The sequence below is a fragment of the Rosa rugosa genome, chromosome 4, assembly GCF_958449725.1.
Source record: "Rosa rugosa chromosome 4, drRosRugo1.1, whole genome shotgun sequence".
NCBI lineage: Eukaryota > Viridiplantae > Streptophyta > Magnoliopsida > Rosales > Rosaceae > Rosa > Rosa rugosa.
In genome coordinates, this window is record NC_084823.1 from 5,052,965 (window position 1) to 5,061,352 (window position 8,388).

The following is an 8,388-nucleotide window of genomic DNA, read 5'->3' on the forward strand; positions in this document are numbered from 1 at the left end:
AAGAGGAAAAGTCATGACCAGGAAAATTGTGTGAAATAAGTTTTTTTTTTTTTTAATTAGAGAGGGGAGAGAAGAAATAAATTAACTTAATAATTTGATTGCAACCATTGATTTAGTGTTAATCCAGTGGATATATAACAATTAGAGTAAAAATCTAACCATAAAATAATAAGCTATTGATCTGCCCTCCTAAAGTATATTTGATGAATTATACAGTTATTTTTGGTGACCATGTTATTTTCTAATATATCGTATATGTTTCTGTACGTGTTATATAGTGGGGAGTGAAATTTACGTTCACTATTTTACAATTCATAATCCGTACTTTCTTTTTTAGAGCATCTTCAGCAATGCTAACCATTTTTGAGTCAAATTTTAGCCAAAATAGCTAAAAAGTCATTTTCGCTAGCTACTTTAGAGATATATCTGTATCAGTGCTCTCTATTTTAGTTAATTTTGAATTTATATTATTTTTTAAATGAAGATTAAATAGTTTAAATGTATTTATAAATTACATAAAATAACTCAAAATAAATGTTTTGTTAAAGGAAAAACACATTATGTGCATTCGTCAAAGAAACTGACGAAGAGGGGATCAAGGAATTGCAATCACATCATAATCAGAATGATTACACGCATTTCTATGCGTGTAATTGTATCTAAAACACTAGAAATAATCTAATCCTTAAGTAAATTATTATGTAATTAATCAATTTTTATTTATTTTGCAGATTAAAAGCGGAATTACGGAAATTATGAGAAAATGATGCGAAAATGAAGCAAATATGAATTTTCGACAAAAGGACGAAATTATCGTAGCGGTCAAGTGTGGTCAACGCTAACAAAGAAAAGAAAAAGGAAACAAATAGTGGCTAATTAATCAATCAATCTACGATTGATTAGTTAATTAAATTGTTAGCAATGAACCATTTGTTCATTATGCATAGGGGTCATCATGGGCCGGGCTAGGGCTGGCCCTACCCTAAATTTTAGGGCTTAGGGTCGGGCCGGGGCTTAAATATGCTAACCCTTACCTGCCCGAAAAGCCCGATTCGCTAGGGCCGAAAGGGCCGGCCTTCCGAATAGGGCCGAAAATGGCCTTATTTTGTATAACCAAAAAAAAAAAAATATACATTATTTTTTTTCCTCAAAATGTGGCTCAATGATTATATAGGTCATACAAGACTCATTGTTTTTTGTTGATCATATTTAATACATATATATATATACACAAACACACACACACACACACACACACACACATATATATATATAGAAATTAACTTATAACATTTATTAATTTAGTTAAGGTGGTTATATTCAATTAACTATCTCTCTAAATCTATCAATATTAACTGTTGTGTAACAAGGAAAATAATAGTTAAAGAAAACAAAGCCTATGTAATAGAAAATAATAATAATAATATATAAATTTTAGGGTTGGGCCAGGTAGGGCTTTTAGGGCCGGACCGGGCTCGGCCCTTACGGGCTCAATTGGGGCGGGCAGTAGGGTAGGGCCGGGCTTCATTTGCATGACCCTTACCCTACCCTATTTGAGAAAGGGTAGGGCCGGCCCGCCCTAATGTAAGGGCCGAGCGGGTTTATGGCGGGCTTAGGGTTGAAGGGCTAAATGATGAGGCCTAATTATGCAGCACGTGTGCTCCTCTTCTCTTTTCAATTAACCATTTGGTTAATTGAATTATTGCCATGATCAAAAGTGCAACACATGTTCCATCATCCATTCTCTGTTTGCTCTCATCACCACCAGCCACGTACCATTATCTTTCCTCTTGACCACAAAACACCGAACCACCTCTCACTATATATATGTTCATACTATATATCAACCCAGATCCAGACACACCTTGCAGCGCCGCACCAAAACTGGGCAGCCCTCTGGGCTGCTCTAATCCTTTCCTCCTCCTCCATTTTTCCTCTTTTCTTTCTATTTTATTTTAGAAATTTGAAGGATTACTCACCCAAAGCGTCAAGGATTCATTAAAGGCTTCTATCTCTACAAGATTCAAGATTTGGGTAATTGTGGGAGTTATAATTCAAGATTAGTCATGCTAGCTTTTTAGCTAATTGTGACTATTCTTGTTTTCTCCTACATTTCTATACTCTTTTCTCTTTGAATTTTGTAATCTTGATGTCTATAATTATGGGTTGTGAGTAATTTCCTTGTTGGGAGTTAGGGTTGTGTGTCCTAGCCCAAATTTTGTGTAAAAGATGTTTAATTTAATATAATGATGCAATTTTCATATGATGGATGCTTATATCAATTTTTGTTGGGTTAAAATGCATGTCTAGGAGCCTAGTCATCAACTCTAAAGTGTGTATTTTGAGCATGTCTAGGACGGAGTTAGAGGCTTGACCCCCTCTAATTCCTAAGCTAGAAACCTTCAATTTCGTATTTGAGGGGTCACTACAAGATAAAATGTCATCGGCGACAACCCAAAGTTGTTGTAAAAAGTCTAAATTTCTCATTGAATTGAAAATGCGACGACTTTGGGTTGTCGTAACCAGTTGTCGCCTTATGTGTTTTACTGATTGTCAAAAGCGACGAAATTACACAGTTGTCGCTTTTTCAATATGCGACGCAATCGGTTCCTCGCATATAAGAAATTGTGAGACACACAAGTGTGTTACCAAAAACTATATGTGAGACTTTATATTTGTTAATATTTGTAATATACGAGACTTCGCTTACGTCGCATATTCCATTTGCGAGGCTTGTATATTAGTCATATTTTTAATATGCAACGCAATTCATTCCTCGCATATGAAATCTTGCGAGACACGCAAGTGTGATACAAAATGCTATATGATAGACTTTATATTTGTTACAATTTCTAATATATGAGGCTTCGTTTACGTTGCATATTTCATCTATGAGACTTATATGTTTGATCAAAAATTTATACGTGAGACTTTTTTTAGTTGCAAAAAAATAACTGCAAAGTTTTATTTTTGTTTCATATATTAATATGTGACACATACGTATTTGATGTAGAAAATTATATGTGAGACTTCTTGTTTGTCGCGTATAATTTCGTCGAGGAACCAATTACCTCGCATATTGAGAAAACAACAACTGTGTAATTTCGTCGCTTGTTGATGTTCTGAAGTCCGGCGGTAGCCGAACCTTGGTACAACGCGGGTTTGGTGGGCGGATCGCTACTCGGCCGACTTGATGATCTTCTCTAGCTGTCAGACGGAAGATAGGGCGTCAGAGGGAGACCGCGCTGGGCGGTCTTCACTTCTCCGATGTCTAAGTCAGTCAAAATGTATAGAAAGCATAGTCGAATAAGTATTGAATACGTAATCAATGAGGAGAGAGGAGAGGACCTTTTTATAGGTGAGGAGAGGTCTGATCTTCTCTTTGTTTTCGATGTGGGACTGAAGTGCTTCATTTCTCAGTTTCAGTAGTTTCTGATGCTGTCTTGGCGCAGCGCGTGGCGGTGCGTCGGCGGTGATCTGGGGGCGATCCTGTGCTCAGACCGTAGCCCGCCTGGCTGTCTATCCGTAGGACATTGCTTTGGTGGCAGTTGGTACTTCTGGCGGTACAATGAGCGTAGCTCATTATAGTTAATTATGCTTGCAAATGTACATGTAGGTACAAGTCCCCCAAGTCCCCAGTCAAGGAGGGCAATCTTGGTTGGGGAGTTGATCGGCGGTTTGAAGCGTTTCTTCCGCTAGACTTTGCAAAAGCATAATTAGCGTCAGTGCGTTGTCAGCCATGGATTTACTGAGCAAACGCTTTATACCCTTTCGGGTGGCCCCCTGCTAGGCCCCCCAGGGAGTCCCCCACTCCCCGGCCAAGATGGACCTCCGGATGGGCGGTAATTTGTTTGTTGAGGGGGAGCTGCACGGAGCAGAGGGTGGTGGGTAGCGAGCCCAATCTTAGTACCCAAGTGACGGGGGTCAACGTACCTGATCAGGGCCGTCGTAAACTGTTGACTAGTCTCCGTGTCCCGTAGGGACAATCTGACTGTAACGCCGCGTGGCGGTCGTTGTCAGAGTGAGGCGTGGCCTCGGGATCCGCCGGTGGCGGATGTCCCCCCGCTGGTTGAAGCAGGAAACAGCGTCTAGTAGACGTGCTTGGCGGTACTTTATTGAGCGGTACTGCGCTGAATAAAGTAGGACTTGCCAGACGAAAGAGGGTTCCGCTAGCGGTGTGTGGTGTAGCGGAAGACGCCTCATTTGCAGGATGACAAGGGAAAAGCTCCACTGTCGGAGACCTCGACGGTGACGAGACTAGTGGGAAGTGCCGCTGGCGGGGTTTCACTCAGCGGAGACTTCGTCACGAGATGAAGTGAGAAGTTCCGCTGGCGGGGTTTCGCTCAGCGGAGACTTCGTCACGAGATGAAAAGTGAGAAGTTCCGCCGGCGGGGTTTTGCTCAGCGGAGACTTCGTCACGAGATGAAAAGTGAGAAGTTCTGCCGGCGGGGTTTCGCTCAGCGGAGACTTCATCACGAGATGAAAAGTGAGAAGTTCCGCTGGCGGGGTTTCGCTCAGCGGAGACTTCGTCACTTGGCGACGTTGCCCTAAGTGGTTGCTTCCCTTAGACGCTTTGTCTGATGGTGGCTGACACGTGGCAAACTGCTAGAGGGTTAGCGTCCGGAGGCGTGATCCCCTCAGCGTGGCCGTCTTCTTGCCATTAATGCGAGCAATGATGGATTTCGTAACCGAGGCGTCGCCTCGGTTAACCCGGAGAGTTATTGTAGACGTGGGACACGTGTACGGCTGGTACGTGATGTCTTTTTTACTCGACGGCCCAGAAGCCCCTGATGTGGACATAAAAGGGGGGGAACGTAGCGAGATTTGTCAGTTTGCCAAAACTTCAAACCCTACTCGTCTTCAAGCTCTGTGTGTCCGAGATTCAAGAAAGAGGCTGCTGTGATTTTGCGGAGTTCACGTGCCCGGAAAGACGAAAGTTTCTGTCGTCGGAGACTAGCGCGCACCACGACTCCAGAAAGTTTCACCGCTGAGGTTAGTATTCTGGTTCTCTGTCCTGTTTTATTGGTTTTGGCGATTTCTGGGTTTGTTTTTGCTATTTCTGGGATTGGTGTCTTCTTTGTTGTTCTGGGAGGGTGTAGCGTGTGATTTGGGGGTGGGTTATGGTGCTTGACAGAGAGTTGGTATTTAGGGTTTTGCTAGATGGTCGAATCTGGGTTGAGTGTGTTTGTTCGTGTTTCGGTATTTTCTGGGTATCTGTTCTTGGTGTTCTTGGATATAACTGGTATGGGGATAGGTTAGATCCGTTTTTGAGCTAACTGATTTGGGTTTTAGGCTTTGGGATGGCTAACGTCGTAGAGATTTCGAGCAGTGAGGACTCCGGGTCTGACGTGTTGTTCAGCGCGGCGGATAGAATTTTTATTGACTCGTTGCGTCCGTCTGCTCGTGCAGGAACCTCACTACCAGAACCGCTAGAGGTCGAGCCGCTACAAACCATACCCTGGGAAGTAGTCATGGGTCGTGCTTCGCGTCCGGAGAGTTCTACGGCGGGGGAGGCTGGCGCTGCTCAGAATAGACGTGAGGAGCGGCTGGCAAGTAACAGCGCCGCCAGTGGTTCCGCTGATGGGAGAGATGCGACGGGGGAGGATACAGAGTCGGCATGGGTTCTCCATGATGGGACCCCCGTTGACGAGGCTGGAGGGAGGATGACTTCCGTCGCCGTCAACCGGTTGAAGCGGATGTTTCGGTTGCCTGGCGCGGTGAAACTGCGTCCGCCAACAGTGGATGAGAAGGCCTCCATTCTCCCAGCGGGGTTCGCCGCTGTGCACGAGGCAATATTCCGTCAAGGGGTGACGCTCCCGCTCGTGCCCAATCTACAAATCTTGGTGTGCGAGTTCGGCCTTGCCTTTGGGAAGATCTGCCCCAACATGTGGCGGTTGATGTTGGCGATGAACTCACTGTGGCGGCTGTCCGGCTGCGAGGGGCCAACTGTGGCGGAGGTACTGCACTTCTACGAATTGGTGTACGTGAAGCGCCAAGGTTGCAGAGGGCAGGTGAATTTGAGTCGCCGCCAGGGAGCGCCCAAGCTGATCGAGAACTTGAGGGATTCGATGTCCTACTGGCGGGGGACCTTCTGCGTTGCCATGGCGGGGTGGGAGTACCAATCTGAGTCCAACGAGGGGGAGCCGAAGTTTAGGATTAAGTCGGAGTTTCAGCCCATCCGAGGTTGTCTGGCGGTCTCCGCTGAACACGTCTGGTGTTTTACGTTATGTATAGCCTTGTACCGTATGCTAATCATTATTCTTGTTTTGTAGCGGGCTTGCGGTATAACCTGACTCGTGAGGAGGAGTGCCGCGTGGCGCGCATCAGAGGCTGTTGGCGGAATCGCAATTTGCTGGATTTCCGTCTCCTGACCGGTTGGGAGTTGTTGGTCGATCAACAACTGACTCGCGCCGTTGGTAAGAAACCTCCGCCATACAGTACCTTTTGCTAGTTTGTCTGAGGCTGACGTGTACACTTTTTTTTTTTTTTTTTTTAGAGACTCCGCCAGGCAACAAAGCTAGCCGCGACGCTTTTGAGAAGGCCATGGACCGTGCTGAGATTGACAATTTCTTGGAGGCCATGTACGCCTCAGGGCAGGAGGCCCAGAAGACGGCTGTGAACCCGGAGACGCTGGCGCTGAGCCCATCCGAGGTTCCGGTGGTGCTGGCCATGCCGCACCACTCCCACCTTGGCGCCGACGACCTGCCGGTTGTTCAGGCGGGGGCCAATGTGGAGGGCGGGAAGAAGGGGTCCGCTGCTCCCGCTCCGCAGAAAGAAAGGGTGGTTGCCCTTAGGCGTGGGTCACAGAGGGCGGGACAGCCGGCGGGGACTGCCACGGCTGCCGGGCTGGAGCAACACGGGTGCTCCTGCGGAAGCGCCGGCAGAACGACTCCGCCGAGGAGGATGAGGATGACGCGGAGATCATCGGGGTCCGTCAGCAAAAGAAGGTTCGACAAGCTCCGCCAAAGGCACCGGCGGCTGCCGACAGAGAGGCGCCTGTGAGCGATCTGGACTCCTTCGCCGAATACGCCGAGTTCATGACCGACAGTGAGCGGGAGTTTCTCTTCCATCTCTGCGAGCGGTTGGGCTTTGGCGGCTTAGCGGGGATTTCGCGCCCAACGGCGATTGACAACTCGCCCTTTAGCTCGGCCTTTGGTCACCTGGCGGTTGGGCTGAATGAAATGTTCCTCGCGGTGTCGAAGCAGCCCCGGATTGAAGTGCAGCTCAGGGAGGAGATAAAGAGACTCGAGGGGGAGCTGGCGGATGCCAAGGACAGGCTGGCGGGTGTGGAGCGGCGCCTGATGAAGGTGGAATGCGATACTGCGGACGCTCGTGGCAAGCTGGAAGTGGCCGTCCAGCGGGATGTGGAGTGAAATGAGCACGTCTCCAAGCTGGAGCAAGACAGGGCCCTGCTGCAGAAACGGGTGGCCGCTAAGGAAAAAAAGATTGATATCCTGCAGCGGGAGTCTGCCGCCAGGCAAGGGGAGGTGAAGAAACTGGAGGCTGAGGTGGCCCGCTTGAGGGACGAAGGGAGCCGTGCCGCGGCCGCCGCCGTGGGGAAATTTAAACAGTCGGCGGAGTACAAAAAAGCGATGACTGAAGCGGCGAAGGCTGGCGCCCTAGCCAATGTGGAGATGCTGACCCAAAAGGGTGCCATTGACTGGGCAAAGGCGTCCCAGCCCACCGTGCTGCAAGCGAAGAATGTACCGCCGGCGAAGAGTGCCCCGCCAGTGCAGAATGTCCAAGTTGAAGGCGCTGGCTCGGGCAGCGGAGAGAATGTTTCGCGGCCGGCGGATGATTCCCAGCGGACTCCTCCTACCCAGTCGAAGGTGTCCCGCGCCGGTTTCATGGCGGCTCACACCCCGGCGGATGGAACCATAGAGACTCCAAGTCCCACTGCCCGCGGGTCTGAACAAACAAGCCGCGAACAGCCGCCGCTGCATGCCGCAGAAGACGACGCGGAAGCCAACCCCTGAGATGCTGAACTTCCCCCTTTTTTTTTGTGTAACCGCTGAGGCAGAATTTTGTTGGATGTAAAGAATATTTTTGGGTGGGGAGTCCCAGCCCTCAATATATGAAATGAAATTTGGAATTTTGGTTTGTCATGATATGCTTGTGCCGCTAGGGTTTTGACTTGGAATTTTCTTTTGCAATCAATGAAACATTAAAGGAATTAAGATTGGTCCAAGTGCACAACGTAGCAGACGTAGGCCGCTGACGATTACTGGCGTTGCCAGTTGCCCTCAGTGCTAGACTTGGTAACAATGGTTTGAATAATTCCTCGTTTCATTGATAACTGACGGATCAATGTTTACAAAAGTGGGGATGTACCCGTTGGGTAGCTTCCCTTAGCTAAATATTGAACAAAAATTTAGCTAAGTCAAGATG